This window comes from Octopus bimaculoides, chromosome 24 (genome assembly GCF_046866305.1).
Source record: "Octopus bimaculoides isolate indiv1 chromosome 24, ASM4686630v1, whole genome shotgun sequence".
Classification (NCBI taxonomy): Eukaryota; Metazoa; Mollusca; class Cephalopoda; order Octopoda; family Octopodidae; genus Octopus; species Octopus bimaculoides.
The window spans coordinates 19,679,526-19,697,025 of NC_142951.1; the positions used below are offsets into that span (position 1 = coordinate 19,679,526).

Here is a 17,500-nt window from a genome sequence, read left to right on the forward strand (position 1 = left end):
ATATATATATATACAATTAAACCTTGGGAGAGGCATTATGCCGGTAATAAACACACGCACTGGCGCCAGATCATATATTCAAAATAAATGGAAGTGGAGAGACAAGTTACTGAAGAGATTGCAAGAGTGCAATGAAATAATTTAACAAAAAACTATATAAATTAATAAAGGACTGAACCAGTGCGTGTGTTTATTACCGGCATAATGCCTCTCCCAAGGTTTAATTGTATTTCTTTCAACACACGTATCCACATCAAGAATCTTGCACACGAAATACACATACGAAATATATATATATACATATATATATATATATATATATATATATATATATATATATATATATATATATATATATATATTACATTATATTATATCCTTTTTTCCTACATTGGCAAAAACGCTTTCCCTGATTCTGTTCTAAAAATATGTGGCCTGGTGCCAATGTATGAAAAATTATTACTATTACTACTAATTCTTTTGGTGTTGTTCTTTAACGCTGTAGCTGAACGTGTTTCAAAAGCTCCGAAAGTCAGTGCTTTATCTTTCATTTCGAAAGAGTTGTCGGTTGATTTTGTTTTTTTTTTTCTAAGTCGACCGAGACTGTATAAGATTGATTGCTATCCCTTAGTTATTCGCCAGGAAGGACACAATTCTGAAAAGAAGAAATATTTTTTAAACAAAACAAAATTTCCAAGATAGCAATACACGGCAACACCACGCCCAATAGCAATAACACCAATGGTGGTGGTGGTGGTGATGGTGGTGGCAAATTTTTTTTAAAAGAAACAAATTTCGTGATGGAATAGGAAATTTCTGAGGGAATACTAGCAAAAGAGACTAACTCGTGAAAACAAGGACTAATTCGTGGAAAAACCAAAAAATAGCAGGAGGGATGGAATTCCCAACGACTATTCTCCTTTTGCTTCTTTATATCCAACATGGTCTTACTCAGAATTGGAAGCATTAATCCATGTGACCTGGGGTTGCCTTCGAAGTAGAGTCACCTGCTCAATGATCTCAGCTCACTAGATATTGATATGGTGCCACAGCGAGACCAAAATTTCCTAGCCAGGAGCCTTCACGCCCACCTTCAGTGTCTACAAGGTGCATGCATCCTCAAATTGCTCGAGATCAGGAGTTGAAGTCGTGTTGCTTCGGTAAGGTTTGGATCTCGCGATACAGACCATCTTCCTGGACTCTGAAGGCAATCTAGTAGCAGTAGACGTGACCAACAGCGAATGTTATATCTACAGACTAGTAACTGCCGAGGCTCCAATAGTGGAGAGTTGACCAGGGTTTTTTTAGACGTCTACAGGATTTCCTGGGAAAATCCGGCTATTTAGTTCCAGTTGGTGACTGGAACAACATTTTTGACGTACGCTTAAACTGTGCGGTTGTTAGCTGATAGGAGGTGGAATGCAAAAGCCTCGAAACCCTACTCAGACGTTTCCAGCTGTCTGACAAGTCCGACTTAATTCACTGAATGTGTCAATGTGGATATGAACAAACCACATCGGAAGCATCCAGATCGTATCCAGATAGAGTTTTCTTTAATCCACTTGCTAGGGATAGCATAGGTTGAACACAATTAAAAGCGGTCAACCACACAGACGAAATTTTTATCTGCACAGTCGATTTTGATATGCTTCATAGACAGGAATCTGATTAATGAAGGCTGTAGTAGTTGTGCTCATCATGCCAAGCTTACAGAGACTGGATTAGCGAATTAGTTAAGCAAGCGTTAACGAGGACAATCGTCGACCAAAGAAGGATGGTTTTCCCTGGAAAGGGTGATTAGAGTAGAATCGGTAAGGGTTAATAAAGAAGTAGGGATACAGAAAACTAGAAACCCAGAAAAGGCATCGCAACGGACGTGCTTGTGGCACGAGTGACCCTTGATTAGTTTTGCACGAAGGCTACTTTGTCAGAGCTGAGACGACGAGAGAATGAAAGCTGTTCTGCTAGCCTGGGGGATGGAAGTGCAGCGTGACAACAAGCCACAATTCGGTCTTTGGCGAACCTTAATGGGCTCGAGATACGGGTCCCAAGCAGTTGAGTTCGGTGTTTCAACGGTACTTAATTCAGTTGATCGAAACAGGTGGTAAAGTCATGCTCGCTGGACGGACTTCTGTTAGAAACAATTAAAGAATAGGTTTGATTTTTTAGAATTACTTATTTCTCTGCGAGATTTGGAGACTTCACCCAAATGCGATTTCAAATTGGAATGCAAGACGGAATGTTCCGTGTAGATGAGGCCGTACAAACCGCTAAACATAGCAACGTAATCATCCCCAGATCTGCATTATAAAGTGTTTAAAAGGAAAAAATAAAAATGACTGACATATTGGATAATGTAGTCCAACGCAAACGCTATTCTTGAAAACAAGACAGGGTGGTCACTGCTAGATCGTCTTTAATCTTAGTTCAGCAAAGTCGGGGTTGATTGATCTGGAGGTAAACAACAACCATTGGCAAGAACATGACAGAGTGACGGAGGAAATATTCGAACCAGCGATTCTTTGGACGTAAGGTCAGCAATGAAACACTTCCAACGATTAAAAGCTCTATAAATTTAATTAACTCGAAAGAAACGTTCTCACTCACTCATCATTCCCCCGTCTCTCTCTCTCTCTCTCTCTCTCTCTCTCTCTCTCTCTCTCTCTCTCTCTCTCTCTATCTATCTATCTATCTATCTATCTCTCTCTCTCTCTCTCTCTCCCTCTCTCTTTATATATATATATATATATATATATTGTCAGTACTTATTTGAAATATCCGATGTTTTCAGTGTGTCCTTTGATTGGTGTATAAATGAAAAGATTTTGGGGACTTCCAACTTGCGAACATCCTACATATAACTGTCTTTGAGAGAAGCAAGGAGAAGCAAGGAGAAGCAAGGTGAAGTCCAACAACCTGTCCTTGAGACTTGTTAATTGACGGAACCGTTTAAATTCCAAGGGGAGGTCATATGGGATTAACAGGATCCATGGAATGAAGACATTCTCACTCAGTCACAATTTTTGCCCCTAGGACATGGGGTCGCATCGCTTTCACCACCAGTCTGGTGCCATTGCACAGACGAGGTGGATCCAGATTCCTGAGCAGCATGACCAATCATGCTTTTTAAGTGTTAAGTGGTAGCATCCCAGATGGCTGTAGAGAATTCAGGAACTCAGTTAGGAAAACTACAGCCTGGTCCTGATCAATGACAGTGTTCAAAGACTGTTCTTGTCCTGGCATCAGCTGCAAGAGATCTTAGTTGGTTTTATCGACAGCATCATTACGATGGCTCGTTCACAGAGCCATTGATTGTTGCTAAAGTTTTGTGCACTGTTTGGGAGCACATGCATTACCACAGGGTAGCCGGTGTTGCTGCATTTAGTTAACATACGGTAGTTGCCCATTCCCTATCTTCAGAAGCTGGTGTGAAAACAGCCCGGCAGTTTGATCACCAAATAATTGGACCCTCATGTTAACTCTCAGGTGCAATTTAGTCACTTGCCTCCACAGATAGGATTACTTGAGACAGGCTTGTAGTTCATCTGATTTTGTACCTTTTGGGATAACAGGAAGGGTTTGTCTGAAATCCCCAGCCAAAACTACAGTGACCCCCACCCATGAGAATATCGTTTCCTCTCAAATCTCTTAGGCTATGGTCAACAGCTTCAAGCGCTCCACGGTGAGACATGGTGCATTCATCCCAGACAATCAAGCGCGTCTGCTGCAAGACCTTGCCCTTTACTGATGTCTTAGAAATATTGCAAATTGGAGTCTCTGTCTTGAAAAGTAGAATGAGCTGTTCGTTCACCTGTCAATAAAGTAGTTGCTATTCCAGAAGACGCTATCGCCAATGCAATGCATCCATCTAGACGAACTTTTGCTAACAAAAGGTTTATCAAAAACGTCTTGCCACTAACCCCAGGAGCATTCAAAAAGAATAGGCCACCCTTTTCCTCCTGAGTCATTTGAATGATGCAATTGTAAGCGGTCCGTCGTTCAGTCAAAAGCTTTGGCTCATTCTCTGTTACATACTCAGAGAGATTGATCATGTTATAGGATGTCTCCCTTAAAATTTCCTGGTCTGTTCTGGGCTGTTCTCTTATTGGATCTAGCAAGCCATACTCCTGAAAATGTTTTCCTCCAGGCTGAAAGAGTTTGTCTTCAAGAAGTAGAGCCCATTCTTGATGTTGTCAGTCAGCTGGATTTCGAGATCTTGATTTTTGCCTCTGCAATCTGTTAATAATGTCTTCATAGAATGATTCCTGATGATTCTCCCACAGTTGGTGAGGGCTAGAGATGTCGCAAGCCTGAAGAGATTTCACAACTGAAATGTAGAATAGGAAACAACTGCTTCATCCAGAGTCGCATTCCCGTGACTTTCATCTTCAAGGAGGCCATGGAAATGGCAAGCCTGTCGGTAAGAGTCACAGACATGACCATTGAAAGTCTTCAGATCTAGGAAACTCTTTAGACAACGGACAATGTGCAAAAGGAACCTCATAAAATAACACTCAAAGTTGTTAGGATGCACAGTGAAGACCCTTCCCAATGCTGAATGTCTTTTGATTCCTGGATGCCCTTCAATAGTTTGACTAATGGCACATCTCGTCCATTGCTTAGTTCTCTGTTGCCATGTGTAATATTGAGGGACTTCTTGATACAAAAGAGTCGAAGCAAATGGATCTGTACGACAAAGTTGGAAGAAAGCAGTCAATGTAGTTGAACGTTGAGCTTCAAATTGCCACTGGAGACATTGTGGATTGTCTGGATTAAAGTATATTCGCTGGCCATTCTCTAGATGTACAGCTAGAGGGATAACAGTTCGATGTCGTTCATGCAGCGGAAAGTTATACAGATTTCTTCCCCCCCCCCCCCGCGAATTCGGATGATCATAACTTTCAGAAAAATAGATATTTTTTAATGAAATTTTCTCCGATTATGTGTTATATCGTGTATATTCCGAATATATAACTTCTTGGGGGTGAAGTGTTTTAGGAGGAGGTGGGGGATTTTCGAAAAATTCACCGGAGTCCACTTTAAATCATCTTAACTTTCAGGAAAATTGATATTTTTTAATGAAATTGTCTATAAATATACCTCGGACTATGTACATTCCGAGGATATAAGATGTTTAGAGAAAACAATTGGGGGTTATTTTTGAGAACTGTTCCCCACTCGGGAATGTTTCGGAACACGTCGTCCATATTTATCTCATTTTCTCCGTTTTGTGCCTTTGTGCATCCGTATATAACCCTTAACCCTAGCCGTAAAATTTGAAAAAGTGAAGAAGGCGGGGTGGGGGCATATTCGTAGAAAATTTAATTAAAACATATCCATTTTTCTGAAAGTAATGATCATCCAAATTAGGAGAAGCAGAAATCTGTATTTATGCCGCCGGAGAAGAATATAAAAAATGAAAGTACCTTTAGAAATTCTTTTTTATCTGAAATCGTCACAACTGAATATCAAGTGTTAATAAGGCGACTCGTTCCAAAAATGTCCAAAATATGTATTGGAAAATCAAAAAAAAAGGCGTCTATCTCCATATGAAATTTTTATTTTGCACATGAATGTACCTTTTGAAATGCTTTGCGCGTGCGCGTGCGCACACACACATTTCATTTGCCTTCTTTATCTGTTGCTTCAGTAGACATCTACGGATGCAGAAACGCACAAACCGGAGAAAATAAAACAAATATGGACGACTTATTCCGAAACACCCTCGAGTGGGGAACAGTCCTCAAAAATTGTTTTCTTCAAAAATTCCTATATGCTCGGAATGTACATAGTCCGAGGTATATTTATAGACAATTTCATTAAAAAACATCAATTTTCCAGAAAGTTAAGACGAATTGAAGTGGACTCCGGTGAATTTTCCAAAAATCCTCTACCACCTCCTCCTAAAATGCTTCCCCAAAAAACTTTTGTATATTCAGAATGTACATGATATAACACATATTCGTAGAAAATTTCATTAAAATATATCCATTTTTCTGAAAGTTATGATCATCCAAAGTCGGGAGAACAGAAATCTGTAGTTATGCCACCGGAGAAGCGTATAAAAAAGTGAAAATACCTTTAGAAATTCATTCTTCTTTTTTTATCTGAAATTGTCACAACTGAATATCAAGTGTCAATAAGGCGACTTGTTCCAAAAATGTCCGAAATATGTATTGGAAGATCAAAACAAAAAAAAGGCGTCTATCTCCGTATGAAATTTTTTTTCGCACATGAAAGTACCTTTTGAAATTCTTTATTAGAAATTGTCACAACTGTAATGATGTATACATACATGTGTGTGTGTGCAAATGGCTGGTTAAGACGCCAAATGCAGCAAGTTCAAATTTAGTTACTACGTCAGGACGCCAAAGACAGGAAGTTCAGAAAACGATTTGAAGAAGTGAATCTTTATATATAAAGCGATATTATTTATTTTTACTACGAAAAACTAAACCAAGACCGTATTACTCTTTCCAAGGTACAGATTGATCCAGAGGTTTGCATTGAGGACACACAGAGACAGGGTATTTTATATATTAAGACGTATGTATGTATACAGGTTGGCCGAGAGTCACCTGACAGTAAATCGAAATTCCATAAATACTATCTGTAATTCTGTATTGACTCGAATGGAAAAATGTGTCGCTCAAGGACTTCAGTTTGAACAATTTTGATGATGTTTCATATTTAGATGCTTTTATTAAATTTATTCAGTTGTTAAACATAAATAAATCTTGGAATTAGATGGTTTTGATTTACTCTCACGTGACTTTTGGCCAACCCTTTTCTGTATTGACTTCTCCTTCTGAATGTTCCATTTCTTTATGCTGTGATGGTGCCATCCTCCAAGCCGGTTGTCCATTGGGTGATGATCACTGTCGTCTGTCGTTCTTCCTTCTGTTGTTCTTCGCCTCTCCCCTTCACTACTATTTCTCTCTCTCTACCTCCCTGTCTCTCGTTGCTCACCTATGTTCAACTTCCTCCCCTTTTTTCTCTCTCTCCTTACCTCTCGCTGGTCACATGAGACCGGCTACTGCTTTCTTTCTTCTCTTGGCCACTGCCAAGCTAGCACGAACTTTCTTCTCTCTTCCCCTCAAGTTCGTCACATCACAGCGTTCAGTATACAGATATTTTTTCACATCTGGCCTACAGCCCATCTTGTTTATTTTCAGTTTCGTCTTCCTGTTGTGTTTTCTGTTTGCCACTTAATTCCTCCGCATTACAAATTTAATTTAATTTGTTTTCGCGGGAAGAACTATTCTAACCATGCGTCCTACCCTAATTCTTCGAAACGCTTAGTTTAGAATAGGGGCAGCTGATGAAGAAAATATTCTCTATGTGGCCTGTTTGTTTTCTGTGCTCTGTTTATGTTCTGTTTCTCATTTTGTCCACGTTTTTTGTGGCGTCCTGTACCCAGATATGCATCTATCTATATATGTAGATGTAGTTATGTACATACATGTACGTATATATGCATATACTCACATATTATTTGTAGTATATATATGTATATATATATATATATATATATATATATATATATATATATATATACTAGCAGTATAACCCGACCTTGTCCGGGTGTGACTTATTATGCCATCTACGATAAGTTTTGCTAGCTGAAAATCAACTAAAAAAGAAAGCCTTACAACGAAAAAAACCCTTATGATGTAAATATGTTCATAATTCAAAAGACGATGAAATTAATAGGGAAAGTCTGAAGGCTGTTTTGCGTAAAATTATTAAGCATACGTAAATTTCATCCGTGTAATTGGCTATAGAAATGCTTGTGCAAAACAACTTTTTGCGCTGCCCTGATTATACATAGCAGGGTAATCCCTTTTCACAGGAGCTAGGATGGCAATTTGTAATGAAGCAATTGCTGGCGATCTGTTGCTAAACAGTTTTGCCAGAATTCTATCAGATTGGGCAGAAGGTGTTGATGCACCATTTTGCATTATGTTCAAAGTAGCTACTGGAATGTAGTGAATTGCTGCAGTCTGTGGCTGTCATTTTAAACCGGTTGCTGTCTTTCCCCAGCAAACTCTCTTCTTTGGAGGCATAATCTATGTATATATTAAACAGAACAAAAAAAGTTATAATAGATGGCAGGGTCGGTACTTTTCACATATCTGTAATTTTTCAGATTAACACCCGCGCGATTACCCAACCCTAATCCTAAACCTAATCCTAACACTAACCCTAACACTAACCCTAAACCCTAACCCTAACCCTAACACCCTAGTGAAAATCGTGGTAAATTTACAAAACATTGACGAACATGAGTTATATTTTACTGAATGATTGTGTACTTGCACGTGTATGCTTTTGAGAGAGCGAGAGAGGAAGAGGTAGAGAGGGGGAGAGAAAGGAATAGGGGTAGTTAAAAGTTTTCTTATGACTGCTTCTCTTCACTGCCTATTACTTCATTAGAAATCTAAGGATGCACATAATAGAGAAAAATGAAACAAATATGGACGACTTGCTCCGAAACACCACCGAGTGGGGAACACTTCTCAAAAATAACCTGCAGTTGTTTCCTGCAGTTGCTTGAAATGTACATACATCAAGGTACATTTGTACAAAATTTCATGAAAAAATATTCATTTTCCTGGAAGTTAAGAGGAATTTAAGTGGAATTTCCGAATATTGTACCCCACCCCCTTCCAAAACACTTTCACCGAAAATTTTTGTATATTTGGAATCTACATAATAAATAATATATGCATAGAAAATTTCATAAAAAAATATTCATTTTTATGAAAGTTATGACCTTCTAAAGTTGGGGGATACAACTCTGTAGTTATGCCATCAATGTTTTGTAAATATACCACGATGTGAATGATTGTGTTTACTTGCACATGTATACATTTGAGAGAGCGAGAGGGGAAGAGGGGGAGAAATGAATAGAGATTGAGAGAAAGGTGTATGTTGTTGTCACAGGTCATGTATGTGTGGTTGTGTGTGTTTTTACGTATCTATGTTATAAAAAATAGGTAAAGAATACTGAGATGAAAGTTTAATCTATGACGTTGTATGTATCACTTTCTCTCTCTCTCCCTCTCCCTCTTTAACTCTTACTCTCTATATTTTTATGTTGAGCGCGTGTGTAAGAATTGCGTTCCAGGTAGCAGGGATGAAATATAAAAGTTGCTAGAAACAACAGCCAAATCTCCCTTAAATCACACAAAGTAAACGGAATTTTAAAAATCTAATTACTGCACTGGAAAGTTCACATCGAGAAAATTCCATTGATGTTAAAAATTTTACGAAAAAGTGGAAAATGTGGATTTCTATAAACTTTCAAAAAGGCTTCACACAAACACACAATTTCAGATTTATATATTAAGATATATATATATACATACATACATATATATTTATACATATATATCTAGACATATGTACATATTTATATAAATATACATACATACGCATATACGCGCACGCACACACAGGCAGAAACACACACACACACACACATATATACATATATATATATATATATATATATATACACATATATTTATATATAGATACACATACATATATGTATCTATATATATGCGAGTGTGTATGTATGTGTGCGTGTGCGCGCGAACATGTGTGTGTGCGTGTGTTTTGCTGCTGTTCTTCTGCCGCCGACAGTAAACATCCTACAGCTCTGTTATCATAATTCAGCAACCCAATCCTATAACAATAATAACAGCCACAAACCACAGCAGCAACAACAACAAGGAAAGACAACAGCAATAGCAACAACAATGGAAACAGCACCACCGCCGCCACAGCATACACCGCCAGCACCTCCAGGAACCATGGCAACAAAGCCAATAACAACAAAAAAAAAAAGAACACGAATGGAAAATGAACCCCCAACCGTTTGATGCCAAGAAAAACGGAGACTGTTTCCTTGTACTACGGAGTGCAAAGTGAATAGATAAGACTATGTATAAGTATGCATATATATGTTTATATATATATATATATATATATATATATATATATATATATATATATATATATATATATATATATATGTATGTATGTATGTATGTATGTATATGAATATATATATATATATATATATATACATATACATACTCTTATCTATTCACTGATATATATACGATATACATATAAATATATAATACATATATACATGCATACAAATACATACATATACATATAATACATATATATATATAGTACATAAATACACATATGCATATAGATATATATATACTTGTACATATATACATATATAATATTTACATACATATATATGCACGTAGTATATGTATATTTGTGTGTGCATGTATGCATATGTGTGTGTGTATATATATATGTATATATATATACACACAGACATAGATAGATAGATAGATAGATAGATAGATAGATAGATAGATAGATAGATAGATCAAAACGGTTTGATTCAAATTCGTTGGTACTCCGAGTTTCAAAAGTGACGCTAGTCTTCAGCCATTTTTAATTTGACTATATGTAAATATGAATTTGAATATATATAAATTTGAATTCAAAATGGCTGAAGATTAGCATCATGCTAGAAACGCGGAGTACCAACTAATTTGAATCATACATGTAACTCCCAATAAATGTGTTCAGTGCTCTTTTTCCGTTTGTCCCCTCACTCGTGTATATATATATACAGTAGAACAGAAAGAACACAACAAACGGAAAGCGACAAAACACAACCTGCGGGAAAATAGACGACAGCACGACAAACGTCAAACAGGACAAAAAACACGATACACGGATCATTCGCAGCCGATTTCCTCACCAGTCGAAGTCCGGAAATTCCTTGTAGTTTCACCCCCTTATCTCTGATACTACTCGAATCCGACGGGTGCCGAGGACTTAAGTTAAAAGCATTAAGCCTCTGGGAATAGCAAATGAATCTATACAAGAACAAAAACAGAAACAGAAACAAAAACGAGAAAAACTAGAATTATACACGTACAACAGAACGCCTTTCGACTATACAATAGAAAGAAAACAACTTTTGTATATATACGAATACAAATAAGTAAATAACAGAAAAGGTTTTCCGATTATCGGACGAAATTAACATTATGAAGTAAGAATGCAAGTGCAACAGAAAAAGAATTATACATATACGATGGACAAACACCTTTCGGCTATACAGCAAAAGGAAAATGATTGTACAATTACAACATAAATAGTAAAAAGGGTCTTTTGACTATCAGACGAGCGTAGTAAGATGGCGGAAAGGAAAAATGGAAAAGTGGAAAATCTTAACACACTGGGCGGGAGGACAGACGAACGCGACCAGCCTTAAAAGCGGCTGGTCAAAAACAGACAATGCCTCAATCGGACAGCGATCACGTGGTAGGAGAGGGAAGGAGTTGAATAGGAAAGAAGGACTAAGGAATAGGAGAGAGGAGAAGAAATCAAAGGGACTAAAGAATGAAAGGGAGGAGGGAGAGAGGCACAGAAAGAAAGAGAGAGAAAGGTACTAGGGAGGTAAGTGAGGAAAGAAAGTAAGGAAAGGGATTGAAGAATAAGAGGGAGAGGAATTAAGAAATACGAGAGAGGGAAAATGAAAACAGAGGGACTGAGGAACAAGGGGTGGGGAAGAGAGAGACAAACAGACAGAGAAGGAAGGAATAAGGGAAAAAAGCGAGGAAGAGGGGGTGAGAGGAAGAAGGAGAGAAACAGAGGCAGGGAGGGAAATAAGGAAGAAATAAGGGAGAAAAACTAGGGAAAGAGGGTGACCGTCGTACATAGTATCCAATGGATATTTTTTTTTAACAAACAACAGGTTGTACGGAGCGCCGCATGGATAAATCGAAGATAGAACGGAAAGAACACAACAAATGGAAACCAACAAAACACAACATGCAGAAAAATAGACGAAACCACAACAAACGGCAAACAGGACAAAAACAAGATACACGGATCATTCGCAGTTTCATCAGTCGGAGTCCGGAAATCCTTGTAGTTTCGACCCCCTTATCGCCGAATATACAGGGTGCGTAACGTATTTGAGGACATACCTTTTTTGGGTCATTGCTGCATTTTTTGCTAATTCTGTATAATCTTTGTTTCAGAAAATAATAATGCCAGAGCTTCGGCTTACTCAAGAAATGAAGAGGCATGCTGTCATTGTGGTTATTATAACCACAGGCAGAGCATAGCGATTTAGAAATATCTCGATTTTTAAAAGTTACCAGATCTTTCGTCTACAAAGTTTGTAAGGAGCTAGTCTGGAGATGGAAACGTATCACCAGTATCAAAGCATTAAAAGCATTTAAATGCTCTGAAATCATCAGAACACCTGAATTTATCCAGCAAGTTCAACAGACCATTGATTACAATCCCAGAAACTCCATGAAGTCAATTGCAGAAGGAACAGTCAGAAATGTTGTCCATAAAGACATCAGATATAAGTCTTATAGGATGAGGAAAGGTCAATTTGTCAGAAAAAGCAAAAGAAAATCACTACATCAGATCTAAAAGGCTCTTAAGCAAACTGAAAAATCCAGCAGAAGAAGATTTGATTTGGTTTTTCTCAAACGAGGAAAACTTTGACCAAGATCAAAAAGTTAACAGAAGGAATGACAAATGGTTGTGTAGACCCTTCTGAAGTTTCAAGTGTTATGCATACAAAATCTGCAACTATCATGGTTTTAGAGGCTGTCAGCAATGAAGGACATGTGATGCCTCCTTACTTCTTTCCACAAGGCCTTAGAGTTAACTCTGCTGCCTACATTGAGGTCCTGGAAATAACTGTTAAGCCCTGGATAAACAGTGTGTGCAATGGAAGGCCATATGTGTTCCAGTTAGACTCTGCACTATTACACATGGGTTTAGTAACACAGGAATGGATGGCTGAAAATTTTCATGGTCACATAACCCCTAACATTTGACCTCCTAATTCCCCAGATCTCAATCCATTGGATTATTACATGTGGAGCGTTGTTGAGAGAGAGGTCAATGAACATGCCCATAACACCAAAGATTCTTTGAAAGCTGCCATAGTCAGAATAACGTCCAAAATGAACCAGGACCACTTGATTCGAGCATGTAGATGATTTAGATCTCATATAGAAGCAGTTGTTGAAGCTGAAGGTGGCTTTACTGAATGACATTATAGAAAAGAAGGTTTATTTTTATCCTCATAGCATTTTTTTGATAAATAAAGTTATTATTTGTTATTATAAATCTGTTTTTTTATAAACATAAATCTTACACACCTTGTGTGTGTGTGCGCGTGCGCGTGTGTGTGTAGACACACATATAATATATATATATATATATATATATATATATATATATATATATGTAGAGAGAGAGAGAGAGAGAGAATGGGAGAGACAGACAGACGTATACATTATATATTTACACTTTACAAGTGCATGTGTGTCTATCTGTGAGTGTGTGTGTGTGTGTGTGTGTGTGTGTGTGTGTGTGTGTGTGTGTGTGTGTGTGTGTGTGTGCGGCTGTGCGAGATAAATATTTGTGCGGTTACGTATCCACCTCGATGTCCACTCCTCCACCCCCACCCCCGCCACTGGTACTCTGGAACTTCCCAAGGCTGCAGTGTCCTTCACATATTTATTTACAATGCGAGGGTAATTGGGAATGCTACTACAATTGTTAGTGTTAATGGTGGTGATGGTGATGGTGATGGTGCTGCTGCTGCTGCTGCTGCTGCTGCTACTGGCATTGCTAGTACCTCCGTCGACGATCATAATTACAACAATTAAGAGTGTATGTGCGAGTGCGCGCGCGCGTGTGCGTGTGTTTGTGTCTATGCGTGTGTGTGTATTTCATGTGTATAGAATTTAAGGTAGCGAGCTAGCAGAACTGTTAGAACGCTGGACAAAATGCTTAGCGGCATTTCGTCGGCTTTTACGTTCTGAGTTGAAATTCTCAATGTGTGTGTGTGTGTGTGTGTGTGTGTGTGTGTGTGCTTCTGTAGTAATAATAAGGATAATAACTGTTCGATGGAATTTATAAATATCTTAATGCATCGCTACGCGCGTTTCCACAAATCACATGTTACTTAAGATCATAGTCCGTACTCCTGAGATGATTCGAGCGAAATAGCTGATAGAATAGCTGTACAAATAGCTGGTATCGCCAGTTGGCAACATTAGGTTATATACCGGCATAATAGAATAGATTTTATGTACATATTCAAGACGTTTCCCGTAAACAAACTTCAAGGATATGTGGCACCTCGGGTAAGTGTCTTCTACTATAACCAAAACCTTTTGACTGGATTTAGTAGCTGGAAAGTGAAAGAAGCCCATCGTTTATATATATATCATCATCATCATCATCGTTTAACGTCCGCTTTCCATGCTAGCATGGGTTGGACGATTTTGACTGACGACTGGTGAAACCAGAAGGCTACACCAGGCTCCAATCTGATTTGGCAGAGTTTCCACAGCTGGATGCCCTTCCTAACGCCAACCACTCTGAGAGTGTAGTGGGTGCTTTTACGTGCCACCGGCACGAAGGCCAGTCATGAGGTACTGGCAACGGCCACGCTCGAAATGATGTATCTTACGTGCCACCTGCACAGGAGCCAGTCCAGCGGTACTGGCAACGAACTCGCTCGAATGTCTTTTCACGTGCCACTGGCACAAGTGCCAGGAAAGTGACGTTGGTAACGATCACGCTCAAATGGTGCTATTTACGTGCCCCCGACACGGAAACCAGACAGCTGGTGCTCTGGCAACGATCATGCTCGGATGGTGCTCTTAGTGATCTACTGGTACAGGTGCCATCACGATTTCGCTTTGGCTCGCCCCAACAGGTCTTCGCAAGCGGTTTTAGTGTCCAAAGATGGAATGTTACGCGTAAGTGTGCTGGCTACATCCCACGCAGAGGCCTTGGATTTTGATCTCACTTGGCTTGCCGGGTCTTCTCACGCACAGCATATTTCCAAAGGTCTCGGTCAGAAGTCATTGCCTCGGTGAGGCCTAATGTTCGGAGGTCGTGCTCCACCACTTCATCCCAGGTCTTCCTGGGTTCCCTCAACCGCTAGGATGTGGCACTTTTTCACAAAGATATCCTCATCCATTCTCGCCACATGTCCATACCAGCGCAATCGTCTCTCTTGCACACCACAGCTGACGCTTCTTAGGTTCAACTTTTCTCTCAAGATACTTACACTCTGTCGGGTATGCACACTGACATTACACATCCATCAGAGCATACTGGCTTCATTCCTTGCAAGCTTACACATGTCCTCAGCAGTCATGGCCCATGTTTCACTGCCATGTAGCATGGCTGTTCGTACACATGCGTCATACTGTCTGCCTTTTACTCTGAGTGAAAGGCCCTTTGTCGCCAGCAGAGGTAAGAGCTCTCTGAACTTTGCCCAGGCTATTCTTATTCTAGCAGCTACACTTTCAGCGCACCCTCCACCACTACTAACTTGGTCACCCAGATATTGGAAGCTGTCAACTACGTCCAGTTTTTCTCCATGGAATGTGACAGAAGTTGTTTTCTGCACATTTTTAGTGTTTATTGCACCTGAACACCTGCCACATACAAAAACTAACTTCCTAGTTAACCTGCCTTTGATATTGCTGCACCTCTTATGTGTCCATAGCTTGCATTGGATACATCTTATAGAGTTTCTACCTACACCTTTTTTTTTTTTTTTTTTGAGTTTTGATCTGAGATCTGTGCAGAGCCATCCTTTGATGTAGAGTGTTTTTGTTTGGCCTATGTATTGCTCTTGACACGCAGAGTAGGTTAGTGCGTATATCAGGTTCTCCGAAGTACATGTGAAGCTGCTTTTCACTGTGAAACGTTGTCCCTGTTTGAAGGAGAACTCTAATCCCTCGATTATATTGATGCATATCCCTCAGTTGGGTCTACCGCATTTTTTTACTGACGGCTTCGGTGTTGTTGTTGAGCGTATTCGGGCTTATGTTAGGAGACTTTTCATAGATTTGGGCTGTCTCTTGCTTTTTATGATGATGTGTGTTTGGAGGATTAAGTTCATTCTGTGGTCCTTTTTTAGCAGGGGAATGTTTTGAAGGATGGTGTCGAAGGCTTCATTGTTAAGAGGGTTGTGTGTGGAGATGTATGGTACGGCTTTTGTTTGTAAATCCTTCTTTTATTTGGGATGTTTGAGTTCGTGGATGTTGAGTTGTAGGGCACGTTGAAAGCATATGTCAATTAGTGAAGGTGGGTAGTTCCTGGTGATGAGTGTATCCTTTAGCTCATGTTGTCGTGTGTCCCTGGTGCTTGCATTAGAAACTATAGTACAGATCCTTTTTACTAGGTTGAAGGAGATATTCATTCTGGTGTGTCTGCGGGGGCATGATTTGAACGGTAGATATTGCTGAGTATATATCTGTTTCTATTACGTTGTTAGATTTCTTAATGAAGATGTCGAGGAAGGGAAGTTGTTGATGGCTATATTCCATCGTGAATTGAATGTTTACGTCAGGTCCATTTGTAAGTGCTTGGGATTCTTAAAGTCTCTCTATACTTTCATGCCAAAGAATGAAACAGTCATCCAGGTATCTCTTCCAGTTATTTTCTATGTAGAGTGAGAATGGGCTGCCGTATTTTTCTCGATAAAGACTAATTTCTAGATATCCCATGACTAAGTTAGCAAAGGAGGGGGCCATTCTCGCACCCATCGCAGTCACCGATTTTTGTCGACAGAAGTTGTCTTTGAAGACGAAGTAGTTATTCTTCAAGATGAATTTTAGCCCTTCTATCACGAATTCTTTTTTTGATGCGATGTGGGAGTTCGTTGGTGTAATTCTCTAGCCAGAATTGAATTGCCTCTATTCCTAGGTTGTGGAGGATGTTGGAATAGAGGTTGACTACATCGAAGGATACTAGTAGGGTGTTTTTGTTTATCGTTTCAGGAAGGTGATTGAGCATATCCAGGTCGTCCCTTATGTAGCTTTTGACATGCTTGAGGAATGGTTTTAAGAGGATATCTAAAAAGTTACTGAGGTGGTGGGTTTTGCATGCGGGACCTGCTATTATAGGTCTCAATTTGAGGTCATTAGGAGTGGGAACTTTGATTATTATGTCTGTTGCTTTGCTGCATGTGTTATTTATTTTCTCACTTTTGTGTATCTTGGAAATACCGTAGAATTGACTGGTTTTACTTTTGAAATTGGTCATATAGTCATATTCTTCGTCGATGAGCACTTCTCTGTATAGGTTTAATATGGATTTTAGGTATCTCGGGCCTTTTCATAATATTTTGTGTTTTCTAATATGGATAGTACTAGAGTTATATAGTATACCGTGCCCATTAAGACAACTGCACTCCCTTTATCAGCCTCTTTGATTGTTATTGTTTTATCATCTTTTAATTTCTTCAGCTCAGCCCATTCTTTTTTGCTGAAGTTTGGTTTGTGTTTTTGTTTGTGTATATGTTAGAATGGATAATTTGAGATGTATTTACAGAAATGATCAAGAGTTTTGTTCTTGCCTTTTGAGGGAGTGTAGTTACTTCTAT

General features: G+C 39.0%; 1 protein-coding gene across 2 annotated transcripts in view; it reads left to right on the top strand.

Moving 5' to 3' along the window:
• Positions 1-17,500, top strand: part of LOC149131217 (uncharacterized) — a 227,475-nt gene that overhangs the window by 191,986 nt on the left and 17,989 nt on the right. The window contains exon 1 of one of the 2 annotated variants that reach the window (XR_016238273.1): positions 6,458-6,546. The exons of the other annotated variant lie outside the window; for it this stretch is intronic. The gene's annotated coding sequence lies outside the window, so the exon portion shown is untranslated. Of the gene's footprint in view, positions 1-6,457; positions 6,547-17,500 lie in introns of those variants that run through there. 2 annotated transcript variants of the gene reach the window in all.